General features: G+C 37.8%; 1 protein-coding gene across 3 annotated transcripts in view; it reads right to left on the bottom strand.

Moving 5' to 3' along the window:
- PHACTR3 (phosphatase and actin regulator 3) overlaps positions 1-26,897 on the bottom strand; it is a 313,435-nt gene that overhangs the window by 275,337 nt on the left and 11,201 nt on the right. The window lies entirely within an intron of this gene.

Raw genomic sequence — 26,897 nt, 5'->3', positions numbered from 1 at the left:
CAGAATTCACTAGTACCTAGAGGCAGCAGTTTCACACACACACACACACACACACACACACACACACATCCCTTCCACAGAATTCACTAGTACCTAGAGGCAGGAAAAACTTGCATGGTCTCAGGGCTTCTGCATCTGGACATGGGTGGGTAAGGGGGTAGGGGAAATGGGGGTTAGGGGTGGGGAGAATGGGGGAATGTGCTTGGGAAACAAGAGTAAAAGTCTCACCAACCTCTCTTCTCTATCAATCACCCTTCCGCCGGCTGAATCCCTATTCTTCCTTTCTTTCTTCCCTCTCCACACCCCCAGCAACCTGCCTTCCTCATCCACCTTCTCTCTAGTTCAGTTTCCCCACCCACATTTCTCTTGCAGAGCTGGTCAGGACCTAACAAATTGACCTTGTGCTTAAGGAAGAGCAAATGTGGACCAGTAAACCTGGCCATTGAGCCTGACAAGAGTAAAGGGCTGGAAGGACTGACTCCAAGACTCTGCTTCCAGAGTTATTCATTCTCAGAGCTGCTTGTGCTATTGCAGCTTTAGATACAGGTAGTACAAAGGTGAGTTAACCTCTTTCCTCACCTAGGGAGAGGGCTGAAGAAATAAAACCTAGAGGCTGTTATGCTGGGTGTGCACTGGAAACTGGAGTAGCTGAGATATACACAAAAGACACTTCTCAAATGCTAATGAATGGAGCCAAACTCCAGGAAAGCCTAATATACTGAATAATTAGACTACGCTAGACACACCCATTGACTCTAACAAAGAATCCTAGGATCAAGAGCTGGGACAGATACTAGAGATGGTTGTGAACCAGATGACCTTTTCTAATATCCCTTCCCCTTCTGAATTTATGATGCTAAAATAACAAAACCACAAACCACCTTCTAATTCTAGCCCTTCACTGTAAATTGCAGATAAGGAAACTAAAGCCTGGCATCCCACCTACTTGTTTTACAGATAAGGAAGGAGCTCCAAGAGACTAAGTGACTTGGAGGAGAAGATTTTAAAATGATGTTTTGACCTACCAAATAAAAAAAAAATGTTAAGATTTGAATCATAAGCACAGCAGGGTCTTATATATACTATATGTTTCAGTCAATTGTGTGACTTAAAGATGTGGTCTGCTTGCAAAAGCCCTTCTCTTGCCCCCTTATACCTTCCCTCAAGAGTGCTCTGGCTGCGTGTAGATTATTCTCATAAAGGTTTTGTAAAGATGGGAACTCGGGATATGGGTCAGTAGTTATTTATATTTTTTGGTTGACTTTTGGAGAGTAATAAGCTCCATTTTCCTCATAAGCACTTATCCTCCTTTCTTTCTCATATCTTAAGAATCAAGCCCTTTATACCTTCAAAGGTATGTCATCTCTAACATGGAACTCTTCTTGGTATAGTTGGTTGAGTCTGACAGTTCTTCCAATTTTTTTAAAGTGAAGTTTATTGGCTATAAATTGAAGTTAGGAGCAGTCCCATATATGTGCCCCCCTTTCTCCAAGTCATTTCTGCCTATTTAAATTTGGCAACACATAAGCAGGCAATGTATCTAAACTTGTACCCAGTAGTACACCTACGGAAGAATGGATGGATAGATACTTTTCTAATAAGAATAAGTCTTCTGGAAAGAGGAAGAGAGCAGACTGAATTGCATTTAGTAAACTACAGTGTTTTCAACAATCCTAAACTGTTATCTGATTGACAACTTGTCTTTATACCAGTGTTATTCTCCTGATGATTCTGTAAGGCTACAACTCATGGAACAGCATAATCTATAAAAAAATCAAAACTCTGGATGACCCAACAGATAATGGAGAGACACATGATTGACATATACAAGTTGTATAACATCTCTCCAACAATGACTTATACACTAGAAATGGCATAAATAATCTCTAACAGGAAAAGAAGGTGGGCCGGTTATACACCAAGAGATAAGATATGGAAACCTATACCGGTATCCATGAAATACTTAAAGACCTAAAACAAGGCTTCCCAAATGTTGGGGAGAGCCTAAATAAAGGGTTGATGAAATGATATGGAATGGACACTCAATAGAGCAATGATTAAGCACTTGTTATGTGCCAGGCACTGTGCTAGGTACTAAAGATACAAAGAAAATAGCAAAACAGTCCCTACCCTTAAGGAGATGATTATATTCCATTAGGGAAAATAATGTGTATGTAGGGAAAGAGATAAGGACTAGACATGGGGCTTCAGTATGAAGAACTCTGGTTAAGGTAACTTCCTCTAGCAACACCAGTCAGCAACTTCTCTGAAGTTTATAGTCAGAGAGAATGGAGAGGTCCAGTTCAGGGTCCTAGAGCTAGTATGTGCCAGGGGCAGGACTTGAACCTTGCTCAAGGCCAACTCTGTAATAATTACACTTTGCCACTTCTATCCACAGTGCATATGAAAATATATAAATATGTCTACATAAATAAAAAATAAATACAAGGTAGTTTATAGAGAAAGCTCTAGCAGCATTGGGAATGGAATCAAAAAAGGTTTCATGTAGAAGATGGTGGTTAAACTGAGCCTTGAAGGAAGAAAGTGATTCTATAAGGTAGAGATGAGTATGGTAAACATTCCAGGCATGGGGGGGATATCTAGTGAAAAATCATGAGATAGAAATATGTATGAAAAACAAAAAGAAAGTCAGAGTGTCTAGACTGTAGAATGGAATGGGAGGTAATGTATTAGTCCAGAAAGATAAATTGAGGCCAAATTGTGAGGAATTTAAACAGCAGCAACAACAACAAACAGACCAGAGAAGCTTATATTTGGTCTTGGAAGCAACCAGGTGCCACTGGAATATTGAGTAGGTCAGACTTTCTCAGGAAAAATCACCTTAGCAGCTCTGTGAAGAATGGACTAAAGTGGGAAGAGATGAGGAAGGACAACCAATTTGGAAACCATGATACTATTCCAGATGAAAAGTAATCATGTGATCATAGAAGACCAGAAGGCATGAATGGGTTTTATTCTGCAGCAAAAGAGGGAGTCACACATTGACAAGATCATAGATGTAGTGAAATATTATTGTTTCTAGTTATAATCTTGTGATCTACCTAAAGCTATACTGGTCTCTATGATACTTGCTTTTAACACCCTAAGACTTTATTCAGAGGCTCTTCAGTCAACTTTTTGGTACTCTTTCATGCACGCATATACACATATATACACACAGATAAAAGCATGGAAAAGACTTATTCTTACCAAGAAAGCATGGTAAAATACTTATTCCTACAAAATCACTGAATACAGTGCAAGTGAGGGAAAAGGAAAGTAGTAAGTGAAAGTCAGTCTTAGATTTTATATTTTTCCATGGAAAATATTTTTAAAATATATTTTCATACACATTAAATTTTTATTTTACCAATATTTCCTCCTATATAACCTTCTGTTGTCCTATCAATTTTGCTTATCTAATGAAAATTTTATCCAATAACATTAATTCTTTTTTTTTATTTTTACCAATGTATAGGATTTTCCCCAAATTGTAACATTGGTTGGAAGTTTATAAACCATTTTAAAGGGTGACAAAATAATCCATGTCTGTCCTTTCACTTGGTCTTCATAGAAGGCCTATGAGGTAAGTACCTAAAGATCATTATATAATTTTTGTTTATTTGTTATAACTAATGAAATGTTTCAGACTCATAAAAATCAAAGTCAGCTAGAAGGTTCTAGGTACCTGAAGCCTATGCCAGCAAGGTCCATTTAGGTTCCACCTCCTCCTCGAAGCTTTCTCAAGCCCACAACAGCCCCTCTGAACTTTTTTAGCACTTAGGGTCTATAGCATTCATCATATCCTGCCTTTTATTATAGGTATGTTTTTTCACATTTGTGTCTTGCCCTCCCAACTGGATGGTGAGCTCCACCAAGACAGGTATCCTTATCTTGTTAGTACCAGGCATACTTAACTCTCAAATATTTGTTAGTGAAGATGAAATAGTCAAACTTCATGTGAACAGTAGTTCACATTTCTGTAAACACTTTAAGGTTTGCAAAGCATTTCCTTCTAACACTCTGTGGAGTAAGTAATGCATATATTAATATACCCATTGCCCAAATGAAGAAACAGAAGCTTCCAGCATCAAAATGATTTGACCAAAGTATCAAGTATCTGAGCTAACAATCTGACTTTACTGTGCTAATCCTTAAAACAGTACTATGCTAGTTCCATTACTCCATAAGCTGTTCACAAGTTAGAGGCAGTAAGTTGGTGCAGTGGACAGAAAGGTGCGTTTGGAGTCAGGAAGACTTGAGTCCAAATCATGCCTCAAACATTACTGGCTGTGTTACCTTGGGTAAATTACCTCATCTCCGCCTGCCTCAGTTTCCTCAACTATAAATTGGGGATAATAATAGCTCTTCCCTTGCAGGGTTGTTGTGAGGATCAAATGAAGTAATATTTGTAAAAACACTAAACACAGTATCTGGCACATAGTAGACGTTTAATAAATGCTTGCTGCCTTCCTTCCTTTAGGTTTATGTAGTGCTTTCTTCATAACACTCTGGAATAAATAGTGGAAGTATTTTTGTACTCATAAAGATGGGGGAACTGAAGCTCTTTGCAGCAAAGTGACTTGCCCCAAATCATAGAACTATCAAGGATATGAGACAACTATGTGACATTAGACCTTTAAGTTCTACTCTTTTCACTATCTGTGATGCTGCTTACATTTTTCCTTCATCTACTACTATAAATTTTCCTTTTCTTTTCTTTTCTTTTTTTTTGCTTTTTTGGAAGAGGGAGGATAGGGCATTTGGGGTTAAGTGACTTGCCCAAGGTCACATGGCTAGTTTTTGTGTGTATGTGTCAAGTGTCTGAGGCCACATCCAAACCCAGGTCCTCCTGACTTCAGGGCCAGCGCTCTACTCACTGCACCACCTAGCCGCCCCATCTACTATATATTTTCAAAGTTGATGATGCACTGTAATCATCACTACCAAATTACCCTGTCTGTTTCCTAGCACCTTATACCCTTGCATATCTCCTGCCCCAGATTCTTGTCAGAAGCTTCTACCTTATAGGGTAGGCAAAAAGGTTGATTTCTTTTAGATATGGGAAGGGGATGGTGAAAATAAAATTGAAAATAAGACTTTACAAACTCTGTAAAAGCCTCTTGACATAAACTAAAAAAATCAATTTTTTTCCTCATTTAGTATTATACTTTCAGGACAGATTATTAATAATAATTATAATAATTTACATTGAAATAGTCCTTTAAATCATCTTTTTTGATCTTGAAAACAATCCTATGAATTAGTTCCATGGAGAAGCCAAGATCACACAATTCTTAAGCAATAGGGTCAGAACTAGAACTAGGATTTACCACAAGCTGAATTTAGAGCCAAATTGTGCATTCAGTAAATCCAACAGCCTCTTTGATAGGTACTAATTATTTATAGACAAAAGCGAAACATTCTCTGTCCTCAAGAAGTTTATAGTCTAGCCATGGCAGGCAAAAAGAACACATATGGGCATATACAAAAAATAAATACAAGACAATGTGAGAGGAAAACACTAACTAGGAGAAAACAAAAAAGGTTTTATTTAGAAAGTAGTACTTGAGCTGAGCCTTGGATGAAACGAGGGGATTCCAAGAGGCAAAGTTGGGAAAGGAATACATTCTAGGCATGGAGAACCACCAATACAAACACACAGAGACAGGAGACAGTGTAACACATGAGGGACTATAAGAAGACCTGTTTGGCTGGACTTCAATATGTATGAAGGGGAGTAATATATAATAAGAATTGAAAAGTCGGCTGAGGCCAGATTGTAAATGGCTTTAAATGTCGAAGAACTTGAATTAAAAGTCCAGATCTTCTCTTTACTACCAATTTGGCTTTGAGTCAATCATGTAATCTCTCTGAACTTCTCAATATCTTCACCGATCATATGGGGGCAAGGGAGGGAGATATTGAAGATATCCTTGTCAGCTTGAACTAGGATGCCATGATTTCACTTCCAGTGTAATTTCAACTATAGCATGTTATCTTTTGATAATGTGTTCCATTTCTTGGCATCATTATACCCATCTTTTCAGCTGGAGCATTTTCAGATATTTTGTTCTCCCTAAATATCTGTTTTAGATTATGAATTCCCCTTCACTGACTTGAGCCTCATGTCCTTGCAGATTACATCTGTCTGCTATTTTCAAATTCTGCTTCTAACCTTTTTCATTTTCATCACATTAATTCGCCAGGCTTACTAGTCTCTGAAAATTCCCAATTGTGTAGCTTGCTTTTCCTCCCTCAATTACAATATATTTTTAGCTTTTTGGAGGGAGAAGAATCAGCTGTTCTATGTGGACTTACAGGACTTCCAAAAATAAAAGATGACTTTATTTTCTACCCAGCTTCTACCTTTGAAAAGATCAGTCAGTGCTTCAATCCTATATGGATCAGAACTCTTATTTTAAAATATAACATCTTCATAGAAAGTGTCCTATGAAATTAACTACAAGCATATTATATATTTCCAGTGTTCTTTTCCAAAGCTTGATTGCCATAAAAGTGGCAACCGTTTTATTTATACCAATTTCCCCCTAAACATTCTTGCTAGAATTTTTCACAATATCTCAATAGTTAAAAATTAAAAAAAAAAAACTATCACAATGAACTAGACATATAAACCTTCATTGAAGGTTCTAAGGAACCATGGATCCAACCACATTCCTCCAGGGTAGTAATGTACCTCTTTCACTAGACTATAACAAGCCTTAAAGGCAATTATTGTGCTGCTCTTTGAGGGCAGGGACTGTGTCTTATTTAATCTTCTTATCTCCTAATTCACCTAACACATTGCCAGGCAAGCAGTGGGGTAGTCACCTTTCCCCCAAGCCATCCTTCTGATATCTGAATTCTATTGAAAGGAAACTTCAAAATAATTAAAAGGTAGCCCTGAGGTAGGAAAGGGGGTACTGGAAATCAGAAGTCCCAGGCTCTAGTCCTGTTTTACCACTGATTGTCTGGGTCCTCTTTCTGGGATTCAGTTTCCTCATCTGTAGAATAGGAAAACTAGACTAAATGACACCAAGATATTTGAAATTTGCATTTTTTAAAAAGGTGAATCATCGACAGCCTAGGTTTCCTCACTAGCTCCATTTCTATTATTCAGAAACCAATACATGAGTTATAATCATACCCTTCATTTTTGCTTACTCTACTACCCTTGGGAAATCATTTCAGGTTGCCCTTGGACACAGTCTGAACAATAACATTCAATGAGAAATTGATGCTTGTCATGATGAAGACAGGAAAATGGGCAAAACGATGAAAAGGATAATGGGTGGCATTCGAGTCTAACCTTGCTCTTCAGATTCCCATTAGCTTATGGCAATACTGTCATCTCCTTAGTAATTGAACTTTAGGTACTCAGAGGGGATTATATCTCTGCATTTCCTTTCATTCCTCATGAACACTCTGAGGTGAGGGAACCAAAATAATGTTGGATTTCTTTTGTCAATGATGGTTTAACAGCATCAACAATAAGTCTTTATTTAGCACCTTTTTGTTGTTGTTGTTCAGTCATCCTGAAAAGAGTTCTGTGTGACTCTTTCTGACCCGATGGACCATAGAACACCAGGCCTTCTGTCTTCCACTGTCTGTCAAAGCCTGTTTGTTGTTTCCGTGACACTATTTATCCATCTCATCCTCTGCCGCCCCCCTTTTCTTTTACCTTCAACATTTCCTAATATCACCCTAACATTTTTTTTCCAATGAGTTCCATCTTCTCATTATGTGCCCAAAAAATTTAAGCTTCAGCTTCAGTATCTGACCTTCCAGAACCTACTATGCACTTGAAACTATGCTAGGTGATAGACAAAGACAAAATTAAAAACAAACAGTTCTCTTAAAGAAAAAAAACATTCTTTCATTCTTTTCTTTTTTTAGTGGGATGAATACTTTATTTCAAACTAAAATTATATATATATATATATATATATATATATATGTAGAGAGAGAGAGAGTCACTTCTTATAGTACAATAATATTCTATTACAATTGTATACCATAACTTGTTCAGCCATTCCCCTCTTGATGGGCATCCCCTCAATTTCCAATTCTTATCCACCACAAAAAGAGCTGCTGTAAATATTTTTTTGTACAAGTAGGTTCTTTCATTCTTTTCAAGGAAACAAGTATAAGTATATACAAAATATATACAAAGTAGGGTCACAAATTCCTAGATGTAAAGTCAGAAGGAAACTTTGAGGTTATCTATACCAGTGAAATCAAACTCAGATAGAAAAAGATCCCTGCAGTCTGCTTTAGAAAAAAAAACACAAATTAACATCATCTACATTATAATGTATTTTTTTTCATTTTGTTAAACATTTCCTAATTACATATTAACCTGGTTTTGGGCTGCATTGAAGAATTTTGCACTTTGCTTGTATTTGATAGCTCTGAGCTAGAACCACCCCACACTTTAAAGATAAAGAAATGGAAGTCCAATTATTTGCTCTCGTCATACAGGTAGGGAGATACAGGGCTAGGATTAGAATAAAAACACTAAGCTGGGGAATACATAAACAAATTGTGTAATGGCTATTACTAAGCCATTAGAAATGATGAATATGAAGAAGAGAAATATGAGAAGACATATAAATAGATACTGAGTAAAGTAAAACTGAGAAAATAATATATACAATGTAAGGGGGAAGAACCACAACATCCACCACCACAAACCCACCTAAAGCTGAAATTCTGTAATTATAATGGTCAAGTTTGATCTCAGAGAAGAGTTGAGAAAATATACCATCCTCCCCTTGCATTTTAATTTTTTTAATATTTTATATTTTTCCAATTGCATAATAAAATTTTTAACATTCATTTTTTTTAATTTTGAGTTCCAAGTGCTCTCCTTCCCTCTCTTCCCCTGTCATTGAGAAAGCAAACAGTTTTATATAGGTTATACATGTGTAATTATGCAAAACATATTTCCATATTAGACATGTTGTGAAAAAAAAAACCACAAACCAAAAAATAAACAAGAAAAATAAAGCAAAAAAAATAAGTGTGCTTCATTTTACATTCAGACTCCATCACTTCTTTCTCTGGTGAAGGATAGCATTTTTTAAAAAATTGAACAGTATTTAATTTTTTCCTGCAATTATATATCAAGGAAAGTTTTAGCATTCATTTTTATAAAATCTTGAGTTGCAAATGTTTCTCCCTCCCTCTCTTCCTCCTTTTCCTTCTTCTGAAAATGGTAGGTAATTTGATATAGCTTATACATATGCTGTCATGTAAAACATAATTCCATTTCCATTATAGCTGTGGAAAAAGAAACAAATAAAGAGAAAAACACACAAGAAAGAATAAAGTAAATCAAAAAATAATGTGCTTCAATTAGCATTGAGAGTCCTTCAGTTCTTTAGCTGAATATGGATAACATTTCCCTTCCTGAGTCCTTTGTACTTGTCTTGAATCATTGTGTTGCTGAGAAAAACTGAGTCATTCATGGTTAATCATCATATGATATTGCTGATACTGTGTACAGTGTTTTCCTGATTCTGCTCATTTCACTTTGCATCAGTTTAGACAAATCTTTCCTGAAATATGCTTGTTCATCATTTCTTGCTGCAAAATAGTATTTTATTACATTCATATACCACAGTTTATTCATCCATTCCTCAAATGAGGAATCCCCTCAATTTCCAGTAGCTTGCCACCATGAATAGCGCTGCTGTAAATATTTTTGCACATATAGTTCCTTTTCCCTTTTTAATGATCTCTTTGGGATACAGATCTAGTAATAGTATTGCTGGACTAAAGGGTATGCATAGTTTGGTTGCCCCTTGGGTATAGTTCCAAATTGCTCTCCAGAATGGTTGGATCAGTTCTAAACTCCACCGATAGTGCATTAATGTCCCAATTTTCCCACATTTTCTCCAACATTTATCATTTTCCTTTTTTGTCATATTAGTCAATCTGATAAGTGTTATGTAATAGCTCAAAATTGTTTTTAATTTGTATTTTTCTTTTTTCTTTCTTTTCTTTTTTTTGGGGGGGTATAGGACAGACATTTATTTCATTCACACAAATATGGATAGACAAAAAGTTCATGAAAATGCATTGAAACTTAAACATCAGTACGATAACTGTAGTTATTCTCCCAGGAGGCTAGTATCTTAGACACTAAAACAAAAACTATTTTGTGGCGCCACTGAATCCTCACTTCTTCTTCATCTTGGCTAAGCATGGTCCAGAGAACAAGCCACATCAGCATTGTCCATTCTCCTGCTGGCAATCAGTCATCTTCTCCAAGATCACTATGGTGGTCGCTGGTAAAGGAGGTCACAGGGGGCCAGGCAATCATCTGAGCCAGGGCAGACACAGGAGCTCTGTGGTAGAACTCTGGTCATCACTGGGAAGGGGCTTCTCATGCTTCTCTTGCTTCTTGTATCTGAATGTCAAATTTTCTATTGAACTATGGTTTTTTCATCAAGAATGCTTGAAAGCCCTCTATTCCACTGAATGACCTTATTTTCCCCTGAAACAAGATACATGGTTTTGCTGGGTAGGTGATTCTTGGTTTTAATCCCAGCTCCTTTGGCCTCTGGAATATCATATTCCAAGCCCTTCGATCCCTCAGTGTAGAAGCTGCCAGATCCTGGGTTATCCTGATTGTGTTTCCACAATATTCAAATTGTTTTTCCTGGCTGCTTGTAATATTCTCTCCTTAAACTGGGAATTCCAGAACCTGGCTATAAAATTCCTAAGAGTTTTCTTTTTGGTATATTTTTCAGGAGGTGATCAGTGGATTCTTTCAACGTCTATTTTGCCCTCTGGTACTAAAACATCAGGACAGTTTTCTTTGAGAACTTCCTGGAGGATGATTTCTAGGTTCTTACTTTGATCATGGCTTTCATACAGTCCAATAATTTTTAAATTATCTCTCCTGGATCTATTTTCCAGGTCAGTGGTTTTTCCCATGAGATATTTCACATTGCCTTCTATTCTTTCATTTGTTTGGATCTGTTTAACAGCATCTTGATTTCTCATAAAGTCATTAGCTTCCATTTCCTCCAATCTAATTCTGAAGGAATGATTCTCCTCAATGAGCTTTTGAGATTCTTTTTCCATCTGGCAAATTCAGCTTTTTAAGGCATTCTTCTCCTCTTTGTCTTTTTGAGCCTCTTTTGCCAATTGAGTTAATCTATTTTTTAAGGTATGATTTTCCTCAACTCAGGCTGTTGACTCTCATTTCATAATTTTCTTGCATTGTTCTCATTTCTCTTCCCAATTTTTCCTCCACTTGTCTTATCTGCTTCTTAAGATCCTCTATGGCTTGTAACCAGCTTGTATTTTCCTTTGAAGCTTTTGGTGCAGGAGTTCTAACTTCACTGTCTTCCTCCTGTTCCATGCTTTGATCCTTTTTGTCCCCAAAATAGGAGTGTAATGTTGGAATCTTCTGTCTGCTTTGTTTTCTTTGCCTGGTTTTATTGACCCTCAGTCCCTTGATGCTTGGGCTTTTTGCCACAGTAGGACTCTGCCACCAGACAGGGGAGCTTTCATCCCAAACGCTGGGGTTTTAGAGGGTGCCCTCTCAGAGGCCTCCACATGCTCTGGCAAGCTGGTCACACACCCCAGAACCTCCACCCTAGACTGCAATCCAGATCCAAGCAGGTTAAAGCAAGAGTGATTACTCCTCAGACTGGTCGTTTGGTCCCCCTACATTCTGCAGGCCAGGAGCTAAAGCTGCCACATGACACTGGCTGGCTGTGCTGGCATCTCAGCAGCTTCTCACCCCAGGGGCAAAAGCCGACACACTCCCACTGACTGGGTCCCAAAGTCCAGACTGCACTGACCTCTCACTTTGTCCTTCGATCTATGTGTTGATAATTCTGGAAACGGCCACAGCTGCTGCTGATCTGGAGTCTCTCTGCCGGGGGCTAATCATACTCTCCCTGGGGCTAAAATCTCTGGCTCACACGGGCCTGGGCTCAGCTCCCAGAGCACTGCACTGGACGATTCCTGCCAGCCTGCCAGGCTGTCCTCAGTGGGAGGTTAGCTTCTCTGTGTCATTTTGTGGGTTCTGCAGCTCCAAAGTTTGTTCAGAGTCCCCTTTTTACATTGATTGGGGAAGGTGGAAGCCAGAGCCACTCGGAGGTCCTGCTTCTACTCCACCATTTTGACTCCACCCCCCTCTAATTTGTATTTCTTTTTTAAAGCAATCCAGGTTAAGTAACTTGCTCAAGGTTACCAGGCCAGTTATTTCTGGGTGTGGTGCTAAGTATCTAAGCCCAGATTCGATCCCCAGGTTTCCCGACACTGGAGCCTGTGCTCTTACTCACTGAGCCACCTGACCACCCCTAAGCAATTGGGGTTAAGTAACTTGCTCAAGGTTACACAGCCAGATGTTTGTGGGTGGGAACTAAGTGTCTGAGACTGGATTCAATCCCCAGGTGTGATAGTAATGGAATGTGGAGATTCCCCTGTATTGGGCTTGGTTTTCAAGACTTGAACCTTTGCAGGGTTAATTTCCCACCCTTTACTTTTCATATGCTCAATTAGAAGGGTCAAACTCCTTTCCACTACTTTCGCATCTTTTCCCTGTATCATGATGTCATCAATGTAGTGGGTAAGCTGTACACCAGGTAGCTTTAATTCATCCAACTGTTCAGCCACAATCCTGTGACAAATAGTGGGGCTATGTATGTACCCTTGTGGCAAGCGGGTGAAAGTATATTGTCTACCCTGCCAAGTGAAAGCAAAGTGGTCCCATTGTTTAGGGTCTATTGGGATGGTGAAGAAGGCATTTGCCAAGTCAATAACTGCATACCAAGTCCCATCATATTCCTGGATCCTTTCTGTTAAGGTGATGGTATCTGGAACAGCAGCATACAAAGAAGGAGTCACCTTATTCAACTGTCTATAATCCACAGTCATTCTCCATGTCCCATCTGATTTTCTTACTGGCCAGACAGGATTATTGCATCTTGTGGTTGTAGGGACCAACACTCCTGCTTCAACATATTCCTTTATAGTAGTGGTAATTTCATCTTGCCCACCTGGCACACGATACTGTTTTAAAGTAAACAACAAAGCCAAAATGTACCTTTGGGATTTTGGTGTAGGAAACTTCCTTCGTCTGGAGTCCAGTATACACCTTTTGAAAAGCAGTTGTTAGCTGCATATTGGGCTTTGGTGGAGACTGAACAACTGACTCTGGGCCATGAAGTGATATTAAGACCTGGAATCCCAATTATGACCTGGGTAATGAGTACCCTAGCTTCTCACAGAATTGGACATGCCCAAGAGGCTAGTATAATCAAATGGAAGTGGTATATTCAAAATAGAGCGAAAACAGGCAAAAGCGGAGTCTCTGCTCTACATGAATCTGTAGCAAACATAGAAATTGTCTTGGATAGTAAGAATCACTGAAATGGATAATTATATCAGCATATTTGCAATCTCTATAGGCATTGTGAATATGGCATTGCTGATACATTTGGCGACGAGGATGGGATTAACAAGCTCTGGGTTTTAATACAATCAATTTGAAAACCAAGCCCAATACAGGGGAATCTCCACATTCCATTACTATCACACCAGGTCATCCTGATACTGGAGCCGGTGCTCTTACTCACTGTGCTACCTGGCTGCCCCTAATTTCTATTTTTCTAATCAAAAGTGATTTAATTTATCCCATTTTATCTTTCTCTTCCTTTTGTACCCATTTTACACCTATTTTTCATCCCTTAACTTTTTTAATGTCATTCCCTCAAATACACCTTATACCCATACCCTCTATATATACTCCTGCTATCTGTACTGTTAGTGATAAAATTTTTAAGAGTTACAAATATCATCTTCCCGTGTAGGAAGGTAAACAGTTTAGCTCTATTGAATCCTTATGTTTTCTTTTCCCTTTTTACTTATTTATGCTTCTCTTGGGTCTTGATATTAAAGGTAAAATTTATGGATTAACTCTGATCTTCTTAAAAAGTCTTGAAATGCTTCTATTTTGTTGAATGACCCTTTTTTCCTTGATGGTATTATGCTTAATTTTGCTGGGTAAATGATTCTTGTTTATGATCCTATCTCCTTTGCCCTCTGGAATATCATGTTCCATGACTTCCAATTCTTTAATGTTGTAGCTGCCAAGTCCTGTGTGATCCTGATTGTGACTCCCCGATATTTGAATTGTTTCTTTCTGGTCACTAGTAGTATTTTTTTCCTTGACCTAATAGTTTTGAAATTTGGCTATAATGTACCTTGGGGTTTTTCTTTTGGGATCTCTTTCCTGAAGTGATCAATGGATTCCTTCAATGCCTATTTTGCCCTCTGGTTCCAAGACATCAGGGCAGTTTTCCTACATAATTTCTTGAAAGATGTTCTCTGGGTCTTCCTTTCATTGTGGCTTTCAGGTAGTCCAGTGATTCTGATATCATCTCTCCTGGATCTATTTTCCAGGTCAATTGTTTTTCCCACGAAGTATTTTCTATTTCTTCCATTTTTTTTTTACTTTTGAATTTGTTTGACTGATTCATGATGTCTCATAGTCATTAGATTCCACTTTCCCAATTCTTATTTTTAAAGTATTGTTTTCCTCAATTAGCTTTTGTACTTTCTTTTCCATTTGGCCAATTGTACTCTTTAAGGAGTTGTTTTCTTTGGTGAATTTTTGTATCTCATTTTCCATTTGGCCAGTTTTACTTTTTTTTTTGGAGGGCAGTTGGGGGTAAGTGACCTGCCCAAAGTCACATGGCTAGTAAGTGTGTCAAGTGTCTGAGGCTGGATTTAAACTCAGGTCCTTCTGACTCCAGAGCCGGTGCTCTATTCACTGTGCCACCTAGCCTCCCCCAGTTTTACTTTTTAAGCAGTTTTCTAACAAGTTTTTTTTAAAAAATCTCTTGCATCACTCTCATTTCTTTGCCCCATTTTTCTTCTACCTCTCATGTGATTTTTAAGTCCCCCCCCTTTTTTTAGCTCTTCCATTAGTTTTTCTTGACTTGAGACGACTTTCCATTTTACTTTGGAGTTTTGCCTATGTGATAGTAATGGCAATTAAAGATTCCCCTGTATTGGCTTGGTTTTCAAATTGATTGTATTAAAACCCAGAGTTTGTTAATCCCACCTGTGGGATGGGCTTGTTGATGTGAAAAGAAAGTCCTGTAGTGGGAGGAGCTGGTGATGTAGATTTGGAGAGACAAGAGAGAGGCGGAAGTTCTTTTTGGAAGCAGCACCTCGTGGAGAGAGAGAGAGACTAAGAGGATTGCTGGTGGCCGCTTTGAATTGCCCTGGACTTTTGAGACCTGCCCCCTGAGCTGCCAAGGACTGAGGAGACATGGCTGTTTTGCTGGTACTTTGTCTGTCTGTTTTGATGTTATTTTGCCAGATTTGTCCACTGGTGAAAGACTGTCCTGTTGAAGAAGTCCTGGAACCTGGCATTTGGTTAAGAAGGCCTGAGACTGTCCTGCAGACAGAGAGTGAATACTGTCCACTGGTGAGGGACAGTACTGTTGTTGCAGGGGTCTGGAGACTGTCCTGCAGACAGAATGAATACTGTCCACTGGTGAGGGACAGTACTGTTGTTGCAGGGGTCTGGGAGCCTTTCTGTTGGTTCAGAAGCCCTGAAGAAGGATTTTCTTGTTGTATGTTTACAGAAATCCTGGGAGAGGGCTTTGCTAATGTGTTCAGGGGTTCTAGGACTGTTCTACAGACAGAGGATAAATTCATGAAGGGACTGGCAATGTAATGTAATGTAATGCCAAAAGAAGGCAACTTCCCAGGTTCAAAATACCAGCATAGGTGCTCTCTATTTTATTCAGTAACAAACCCAGAACAGAGAAGATCAAAACATGACATCATTCAAAATACAGCATTTACTAAGTGTGATTAAATAATCTCCAAGGACTACCCCACCCCAGGACTTTCCAATCATTCAATCAATTACAAAGTCCCTGTTCTAAATACTACTCCACCCCTAGGCTATACCTTCTTTGGGTCCACCACAAAACCCCTCTTCTCAAATGGAGATTATTTTCCAAACATAGGTAAAGTACCTTCATTTGTCAATCACAGAGCACAATAAGGTCAAAAGTTCCCCACCCCTAGGATCACAATTGAATCTACCCCAGAGTTACATCAAGTTTAAACACAGCACTTAATACCCAAATGGAGCTCTTTTCTTCATCTTGACAGGAGGCAAGTTCTCAGCAATCTTAGTTCCTGGGGAGACAAGGCTTAGCAAGGCCATAAGATACATTGCCAGTCCCTTCATGAATTCATCCTCTGTCTGTAGAACAGTCCTAGAACCCCTGAACACATTAGCAAAGCCCTCTCCCAGGATTTCTGTAAACATACAACAAGGAAATCCTTCTTCAGGGCTTCTGAACCAACAGAAAGGCTCCCAGACCCCTGCAACAACAGCACTGTCCTTCACCAGTGGACAGTATTCACTCTGTCTGCAGGACAGTCTCCAGACCCCTGCAACAACAGCACTGTCCCTCACCAGTGGACAGTATTCACTCTCTGTCTGCAGGACAGTCTCAGGGCTTCTTAGCGAACAGCCAGGTTCCAGGACTTCTTCAACAAAAGGACTGTCTTTCACCAGTGGACAAATCTGGCAAAATAACATCAAAACAGACAGACAAAGTACCAGCAAAACAGCCATGTCTCCTCAGTCCTTGGCAGCTCAGGGGGCAGGTCTCAAAAGTCCAGGGCAATTCAAAGCGGCCACCAGCAATCCTCTTAGTCTCTCTCTCTCTCCACGAGGTGCTGCTTCCAAAAAGAACTTCCGCCTCTCTCTTGTCTCTCCAAATCTACATCACCAGCTCCTCCCACTACAGGACTTTCTTTTCACATCAACAAGCCCATCCCACAGGTGGGATTAACAAACTCTGGGTTTTAATACAATCAATTTGAAAACCAAGCCAATACAGGGGAATCTTTAATTGCCATTACTATCACAGCCTATAGGTGAGGATATCATTGTCCTCTTCAGAGTTTGTCTTCCTCTTCCCTGTCACCATAATAACTCTCTATGATCAGATTCTTTTTTGTTGTTTTTTTCTCTTCTTTTTTGGGGGCCTTTTTCCTTTCTTTTAAATTTGAGTTCTGCTCCCATAGTGGAAAGGGCTCTGTCTCAGGCTTCTTGTGCCAGTGGCTACAGGACCTGGCTATTTACCTAATGCTACATTGATGTTGCCCTGAAGACCATGGGGGACCTTGTGTCTGGTGCTGTGTTAAAGGGTGGCCTGTGCTACTGGAGGCTATAGGGTTCTGGCAGCTTACCTGGTGCTGAGTTAAAGTCCAGTGGTGGTGTCTGGTATGTGCTGAGGCTTGTGGGATTTTTATGCATTTCCCTGGGGCTACACTGAAGCATGTGGTGGTCTGGTCCCTGGAGGATGCCCATGTGCCCTGGGCTGCACTGAAGCACATGGTGGTTCTTGGAGCTGGAGTCTGCCAGGTCCCCTGGCTGTGCTAAGGTATGCAGGGGAATCCTGGCATTTTGCTCACTCCACTACACTGGGGCTCAGGATCTCCCACTTGTTTGCTGAGGTGGAGCTTGCTGGGATGCTTCCTGTCCTGGAATGTGCTTCCTTTTACTTGAGTGAGATGGACTTTTGTTACTGATCCTCCAAGTCTCCTGGGCTAAAAGACCACTCCACCCCTCTTTCTGATGGCTCCTCTGTTTCAATATTTGTTCTGGGGTGCTACTTTATGGTTGTTTGGAGGTGAATATAGGGGAGCTACAGCAATATACTGCTTACTCTGTCATCTTGACTCCCAGAAATCCATTGAGGACAGCATTTTTTATCAAAGGTCCTTCCAAACTGTCTTAGATCATTGTATTGCTGAGAACAGCTAAATAATTCACAGTTGATCCTCATACAATATTGCTATCACTGTGTACAATGTTCTCTTTGTTCTGCTCACCTCACTTTGTATCAGGTCCTGTAATTTCATGGTTTTCTGAGAGCATCCTGCTTATCATTTCTTATAGTACAATAGTATTCCAGTATTTAGTTCATAACTCTACTAACAGTGAATTTGTGTCTCAGTTTTCCCACACTATACTGTCATTTTCCTTTTCTGTCATATTAGCCAGTCTGATAGGTATTAGGGGGTACTTCAGAGTTATCTTAATTTACATTTCTCTTATCAATAGTGCTTTAAAGCCTCAATAGTGATTTAAAGCAATTTTTTCATATAACTATAGATGGCTTTGATTTCTTCATTTGAAAACTGCCTGTTCATATCCTTTGACCATTTATCAGTTGGAGAATGACTTGCATTCTTATAAATTTGACTCGGTTCTCTATATACTTGACACACAAGGCCTTTATGAGAGAAACTTGCTATAAAATTTCCCTGTTTTCTACTTTCCTTCTAATATTGACTGCATTGATTTTGTTTGTGCAAAAACTTTTAAATTTAGTATCATTAGAACTATTCATTTTACATCCTATAATGCTTTCTGTCTCTTGTTTAGTCATAAAATCTCCCCTTATCCATATATCTGGCAGGTAAACTATGTCATGCTCTTCTCATTTGCTTATGCTATTGCCCTATATGTCTAAATTATGTACCCATTCTGACTGTATCTTGACATACAGTGTGAGATGTTGGTCTATGCCTAATTTCTGACAAACTGCTTTCCGGTTTGCCCAGATTTTCACCAAATAATGAATTCTTGTCCTGATAACTTGGATCTTTGGGTTTATCAAACATTAAGTTACTATAGTCATTTACTACTATGTATTGTATACCTAATTTATTCCATCCATCTGCCACTCTATTTCTTAGCCAGTGCCAGATTGTTTTGATGATCAATGCTTTGTAATAGAGCTTGAGAATTGGTATGGCTAAACCACCTCCCTTCATATTTTTTTCATTGATCTGCTTGATATTCTTGACCTCTTGTTCTTCTAGATGAATTTTGTTATTACATTTTCTAGTTCTGTAAAATATTTATGGTTGTTTGGTATGGCACTGAATAAGTAAATTAATTTAGGTAAAATTTTCATTTTTATTATATTGACTCAACCTACTCATGAACAATTAACATTTTTCCAATTGTTTATATATGACTTTATTTATACAAAAAGGGTTTTGTAATTGCATTCACATATTTCTGGGGGTTATCTTGGCAGGTAGACTCCTAAGTCTTCCAATCTTTGTAAATGAGGGCAACTATGGATATGGAATGTTGAATGCCCTGTCAGGTTTGGTTGATGTCTTGAGTGCTGTTGCTAAGTTACTCTTTATCTTTTCTTTTTAATTTTTTTTGTCAGAAAGGATAGCTTATTTTATGATGGGGGGGGGGGTCATAGTGTATATTGAGAAATGACAGTAACATAAAAGCAAAAGGCATCAATAATTTTTTAAAATATAAAGGACCTAAGTCCTATGACTTCAAATCTAGCACCTATTCCACTATACAAAGCTGCCTCTACAATCTCCCGGGTGGGTAGAAGATAAACTGGAGGAATCAGGAAAAGGCTCCTCTAGGAGGAGACAAATGAGCTAAGACTTAAAAGGAGCTAGAGAGATTTGATGGACTGCTAGAACTGGAAGGAACCTTATATATCTTCTGGTCCAACCCCTTAACTTTACAAATAAGGAAACAGATCCAGAAGGAAAATTTATCCAGGATCACATTACTAATCTAAGATGCTAAGATAATACATCTATAATTTCATGAATCAATGAGCCTAACTTAGATTAGGGGTTCTTAACACAGTGTCCCCAAACTTGTGTTTGTCTATTATACACAATTCACATACTGATAACTGCCTCTCAATATAACTAGTCTCCTTTGTAATCCTACCTATTTTACTTTATGCACTTAAAAACATCCTAAGAAGGGTTCATAGACTCTACCAGACTGTCAAAGAGGTCCAAAAAAACCATAAGAATCCCTGACCTAAGTAACCTTAGAAATTATCTGATCCAATGCCTTTATTTTACTGACAAAGTAACTGGGAAATAGAAGTGGAGGGATCATTTTCCACAGAAAGTCAATGACTAGAATAGAGTCCTCCTGAGAATTTTTTACTGTATAAGAGAAGGCTTATACAGGAGGCAAATTTGTTCTTTCTATATCTGACAGGCTGTCATTTAGAAAAAAAGTATCAAACTAATCTGTTTAGCCACATAGGGTAGAATTATACAAGAAGGGGAATGAGGCGGCTAGATGGCAAAGTGAATAGAGCACTGGTCCTGGAGTCAGGAGGACCTGAGTTCAAATCTGACCTCAGACACTTAACACAAAAACTAGCCATGTGAGCTTGGGCAAGTCACTTAATCCCAATTGCACTACCCTCCTCCCTCCAAAAAAAAAAAAAGCAAAAAAAAATTTTAATTAGAAAAAAAAGAGAAGAGCAATAGATTGGTCTTAGAGTCATGGATTTTGGCTGGAGAGAAGGAAAAACTAATAATCAGAGCCAACCAGAAATAGAAAAGATAATCTCGGGCCTGTGAGTTCCCCATCCTTGAATATCTCTGAGCAGAAACTCTATGAGCACTCTGAAATGATGGGGTTCATATGCTTAAATTTATGGAGACAAGATATTATAGGAAATTGCCTCCATTTAAATATAGGTTAGACTTAACCTTTGACAATCTTTCAAACTCAAGATTTTACAGTTGCAAACTTCCTATTTCAATGTTCATTCCATACCATGCTTGTTGGTATAGTACTAATAGTCAGAAAAGAAATCATTCCAAAGGATCACAAAGAATGAACTTATAGGACCTTTCTCTTTGGAACACTAGAGTAAAGAATGTATACAGTTGACATAACATGAGGTGAAAGTAACTTGTTCAGAGATGCATAAGACAATTAAAAAAACTACTATAAAATTTAATACTAGTAGAGGAAGATGGGGTAGATAGGAATATTTAATTGATATGTTTCTAAATTTCAGATTTTTTTCCCAACATTTTAAACCTTTTTTTCCCCTTTTTTTTTCTGCTTTTTGGAGGGAGGGCAATTGGGGTTAAGTGACTTGCCCAAGGTCACACAGCTAGTTTTTGTGTTAAGTATCTGGGGCCAGATTTGAACTCAGATCCTCCTGACTCCAGGGCACCACCTAGCCTCCCCCATTTTAAACATTTTGCTGCAAAGGACTTACCCAATTAATGAAACTCCAAGTGGGTAAAATCAAATTCAGAAAATGTCACAGATCTACATTTTGTGTTGTGTATTCTCAAAGTCTATATAGCACAGATTATATAATACATAATGCTCGTTAAACCAGAGGTTGCTCTAAGACAGGGATTCTTAAGCTTTTTCCACTCAGGATCCCTATCAGCACTTCTTAAACTATGGGTCATGACCCCATATGTGGTCTACTCACAGTTTGAGAAGCTCCCCTGTATCTAAATAATAGAATTGATGCATTAATCTCCTTCTTCACATATACATATGCACCCCTCTGAATGAAAATAAATCATATAATTTCATTTAGCCCCCTCCCCCAGCTAAAATCTTCCCTTCCTTCAAGGCCCATCACAGTTATTACTCCCTTCATATTTTTTTTTACTATTCTATCTAAACAATGTTTACCTCTCCCTTTCTTGAATTCCTAGGATACATCATCCGAATGGCACCATTCAGTACTTGACTTCCTAATCTTTCTGAAAGCCACTTGGAAATAGGAAACCCCTCCTGTTAAGTCCTTTTTGATTTATCTGTATTCAGCCTAAGAATATCTTAGAGTTGTCACTGTATCTGGAATGCTATGTAAATATGAATTCAGTACTTAACTGCTAAAGCACACCCAATAGTCTCTCAGAACCAGATTGGTTAATATGCCTTCCCATCTTCTTTGTTTTTGCCAATTAGTTGTTTTTAACTGCTAGATACAGGGAATTAAAGTGATATGAGGATTTCTTTAGTTTACTAAATGTAGGTTGAAGGCCCAAAGCTATATTTGGAGGAATAGAATTATACTAGTGAATAAATATTACAAAGCAATGTTGTTTTTGGTGGATTATCTAATTGAAATAGGGTAAATTTACTACATAATCCTTCTAAAACTGGGGTTAATACACTAGGAAAACCATCAGGTTTTTTTTAACATAGCCCTAAATGATTTGGGGTTAAGCTCTTAGAGCATAGGCAAAACCTAGATACAAACTTTCTCTATGAGTTTAAGATGATTTAAACTGTTTAATCATTTGTGTCCATTTCAAATCGATGCTCCACACAGCTGCCAAAATAATCTTCCTCTATCAGTGCTTGACCCTCTCATTCTCCTGCTCCAAAGTCTTCTATAGCTGCCCATTGCCTCCAGGATAAAATATACACTCTTCTGTTTGGCATTTAAAGCCCTTCACAATCTGACTCCCCTCTACTTTTCTATATTTATTTCATATTACTCTTTCAGTGTATGTTACATTCCAACCAGTCTGGCATACTTCACAATGCTCAAATGCAAAGTTCCTTGTTATGCCTCTTTTCCTTTTTAAAGTCTGACCCCAGCACTTAAAATACACTCCCTCCTTCCCTCCACCTCTTTAGTTTCCATCAAAGTTCAGCTCAGGTGCCTACCACCTGCTATGGGAAGCCTTTCCTAATACCCCTTCTCAAATTTTCTTGTACTTACTTGTTTACATGTTGACACCCCCAATAGTATAATAACATTAAGGGAAATGTTTCATTTTTCTCTCTATAACCTCAGCATCTTACACATTGTGGGCACCTGGTCAAAAAAGAATGGGCTAGCTAATAGATGATCTAAGTTTTTAGCCAGAGCTACTCACTAGGACCATCAAACTAAGGTGGAAAGGGAGAGCTTAAGATGAGGGAGTACCTGCACTGATGGAAAAAAAAAATCTTTCAAAATGCTGAAGTAACATATTGATCAGATTTTTCAACTACGTGCCAACTAAATTCTTCCTCCAAATAAGTGTGCAGGTTTGAGCTTAGCTGATTTACCCTTCAGTATAGATTTATTTCAATGCAACACGCTTCAGAGATATGATCAACTAATATTTTACAGTGTACAGTATTCCAACACAGAATCAGTAGGACCTATAAATTAGAGAAAATCTATAGCATTAAGTTTATAGGCGATGCTTTAAAAATATATTGAATTCTATAAAAACACAGATGGTATCACTGAGGAACCAAAATGACTAACAACCCTATAAATAATTATAGATAATGTTCATGTGTTTACAGAAACTATGACATAATTATAGAAATGTATTTTTTAAGACTACAATTCATTAAAACTCCTGTATTACTACAAGATGGGTAGGTCTGTTGGGATCTTATATTTGGGAAATCAATCACTTAGACAATTAGATTCTTGAACATTTATCACTCTATTTTGGTAAATTAGTTATGCTGAGATTGCCTAAGATGCCACAAGAAGTGAATTAAAGGCTACTTCTCTGCAAAGCATGAGAGTTTCAGTTCAATTATTTCTAGGCATCAGGGAGTTCTCATAACAACTCCAGGATGCCACTCATAAAGTTCCTGCTCCTATGAATGGGCTTTCAGGGGCTAAGGTTAAAATCTATTCCTCAGGTAATAAAAACCATGGACTTAGAGCTAAAAGGGACCATTTAATCCAATCCTCTCATTTTACAGAGAAGGAAGCTGAGACCCAGAGAAGTTAGTACCTTGCCAAAGGTCACACACATAGTAATCGTCAAAGATGATATTTGAATACATGTTCTCTAATGTCAGAGCCACTAATGTACCAAACTGAATCCTGAGTAATGCCGCAGGACACTACGTGAATAGGAAGACCTATTTTTGTCATTTCATGAACTTATTATTGTTAAAACTGAGGACAAATATAAGTATATAACAGATATGTAAAGTAAATTCAAGATAATTTCTGGGAGAAAGGGACTGCTAACTGCAGGAATCAGGAAAGGCCTTATGTCAGAGACAGCATTTGTGCTGAGCTTTGAAAAAGCTAGGGCGTAAACAGTGAAGAGGGAGTGATTTTCAGGCAAGAAGGACAACTTGTGTCCCATGTGGGAAATACTGATATCCAGACTGATATGCAGTTGTATGGGCAGTCCATCCAGCTGAGATATAGAAAATAGATACACATATGCATATATGTGTGTATGTATGTTTATATGTATATGAACTATTTTTACATGTTTTTGCTGATAGGATAAGCTCCATAAAATCAGAATTATCTTATTTTCGTCTTTGAATACTTAACACCTAGCACAGGAGTTAAAACCATATAGTAATCATTTAATAAACGTCTGTAGACTGATCCATCCATTTGGTTTTTCCTGAGTGAATGATTAGACCAAACTTTAAGAAATCATGGATCTCATTTAGGAGGTCCTATAGTATTCTGGGGCTTTTTACCATCAGCATAATACCATCTACATACAGGAATGTAGTGCCTCACTATCTCTTGGAAATCTCTCTTCAATTTGTAATCTACACTGGACAAATTCCCTAACATCTTTAATTAGCGCTCGCTCTCTCTCTCTCTCTCTCTCTCTCTCTCTCTCTCTCTCTCTCTCTCTCTCTCTCTCTCTCTCTCTCTCTCTCCCTCCCTCCCTCCCTCCCTCCCTCCCTCTCTCTCTCTCTCTCTCTCTCTGTCTCTCTCTCTCTCTCTCTCTCTCTCTCTCTCTCTCTCTCTCTCTCTCTCCACAATACTAATAATCAGAAAATCAGAAGGCCTTCAAAGTTCTTTCTATTTTTATACCTTTAAAGGAATCTTATATTGTTTTGACATGAATTTTTTGCTTTGTCAAATCAAATGCAACTCCAGTCAATTTTATTATAAATATGTTGTTGATGATGAAAAAGGAAATAGGTAAAATAACAGACAGTGACACAGACTTTAACTATTTACTAAAGATATTGAACTGATGCAAAAACAAAGAGACCAACGGCTTAGAAATTTCCATATTTATAAAATACAATCTTTTTGCCAAGCAGAGAGACATTATGCCCAAAAGCAACACTGGTTTAGAACATAAATTTGTCTGTACAATTTAATGTAACAGTTCAAAATTGTAAGCTGCACTACCCTGCCTCATAAAACAGAGGGAAGCAGTGAAGGGATAAACAGATTTGAAGTAAATTAGTAAAATATCCAACTAATTCAATTCATTCTGAAGACATTTAAGGATAAAAATAGAACAGGCCAAAAAAAATTTTTTTAAGATATATAAACTTGTATTTAAGGATTTTTTCTCAATAAATCATATTAACAAGAATAAAAATCATGATTCTAACATTAAAGAAAAAGTCTTTGATAAAATGCAATGCCCATTTCTGTTAAAAAAAAAAAAACTACTCAGATGAAAGGTAGACACAGAGAGAACAGAAAGAAGCTTATAAAGAATTACAGAAAAGCTGAATAGCTTTGAAAGTTACATGTTGAATTTATTATATACTTAAAAGTAAACTCTATATGACAGAAATTCACAATTTAAGGTGTCATCCTCCCTTTCTGTTCTAATATATATATATATATATATATAAATGCTAATTTTATTTGGTGTTGAAAATCAGTATTTTTTAAATGTCATAATTTTTTTTAAAGCAATTGGGGTTAAGTAACTTTCCCAAGGTTACATGGCCAGTTTGTGTGTGTATGTGTGTGAGAATCTGAGATCTGAGGCTGGAACCGATCCTGGGTCTTCCCGACTCTGGGGCCAGCACTCTTACTCACTGTGCCACCTAGCCGCCCCAATGTCATAATTTTTTAAAAAATATTTTCTCCATCAATGATTATGGGGGCATCAGATTTAGACTCTAATATCCAATCCCTGATGTGCTGAAGCAGAAATAACACTAAAGAAAACAAAAAAGAGAAATAAATTTGTATTAAACCAAATATACAAAAAGGACATCCCTGCTTAAGACAACACAATTCCAGAGATATCAGGAAAACTAATTCTCAAGAAATGTGAACAAAAGGAGGATATAAAACATTTGAAAAACTATGGACATTATTTTACAATGATAGAGAGAGCCATAGAGAGACAGACGGAGACATAGAAAGACAGGGAGAATCAGTGAGAGATGCATGCAAAGAGAATGAGAAAGAGGGAGACTAAGAGGTAGAGAGATCAGAGACAGAGACAGCAATATAAGAAAATATCAATGACTATATACCCATAGAGCTATGTTTCTATCTCTTCACAGTCTTTAGAAGTAATATCTCCCTAATCCCCCCCCTTGCCCCCACATGTATTTTAGAACATCCTCAATAAAGGTATTAGTAGGAAACAAGTTTTCACAAATGCTGTTTTACAAGAGACATCACCTTATAGCTATATTATTTTCTGAAAGTTGCAGAGAACACAAAATCCCATTGTTATCATTGTTTATTGGCTATTTTTAAAAGTATTATTCAATAGAGCAAAACACCACCTTAAGGGTAGCTGACAAAGTGGAGACAAAAATTGTGGAGAGAGAATAAACTAAATTGCTAGTTTCATCTCTAGTTGAATGATTGTAGTGACTTTACCATGAAAATGTCATCCCAGAGTAGGTATTTTAGTTTATTACGCACACTAGATTAGCACATTGTGCTTGGTTGGCCAATTACAAAGCTAATGTCTAACATTGGCCCATTATCCAATATTGGCCATATAAAATAGGGAAATAAATAAAATAGAAAAATAAATTATGTTGTTACTTCTATAAAATTCTTTTTAAATTTTACTTATGATGTGAAACCACTATAAAATAAATGGGTTAAAATAAAACAGTATCCTACAAATGGCTATGACAACTGAACTAAGTTCTTCCCCAACCAATTGAAATACATAAATAGAAAATCTAATTTTTAATCCATTAATTAAAATGTGAAACTGGGTCTATCTTAACCCGGGTTATTTTTATCTTAAATGAAATTTCATCTTAGAAGAAACATAAGAATAGTTAGCATTTAGATAATATTTTAATTAAGGTTTGCAAAATACTTTAA

This window comes from Petaurus breviceps, unplaced genomic scaffold, assembly GCF_028583685.1.
Source record: "Petaurus breviceps papuanus isolate PSGF00001 unplaced genomic scaffold, PetGlider_PUasm1.0 90847, whole genome shotgun sequence".
In the NCBI taxonomy this organism is placed as follows: domain Eukaryota; kingdom Metazoa; phylum Chordata; class Mammalia; order Diprotodontia; family Petauridae; genus Petaurus; species Petaurus breviceps.
Note: the sequence above shows the minus strand (reverse complement) of the source record. Positions and strands in the feature narration are given on the sequence as shown.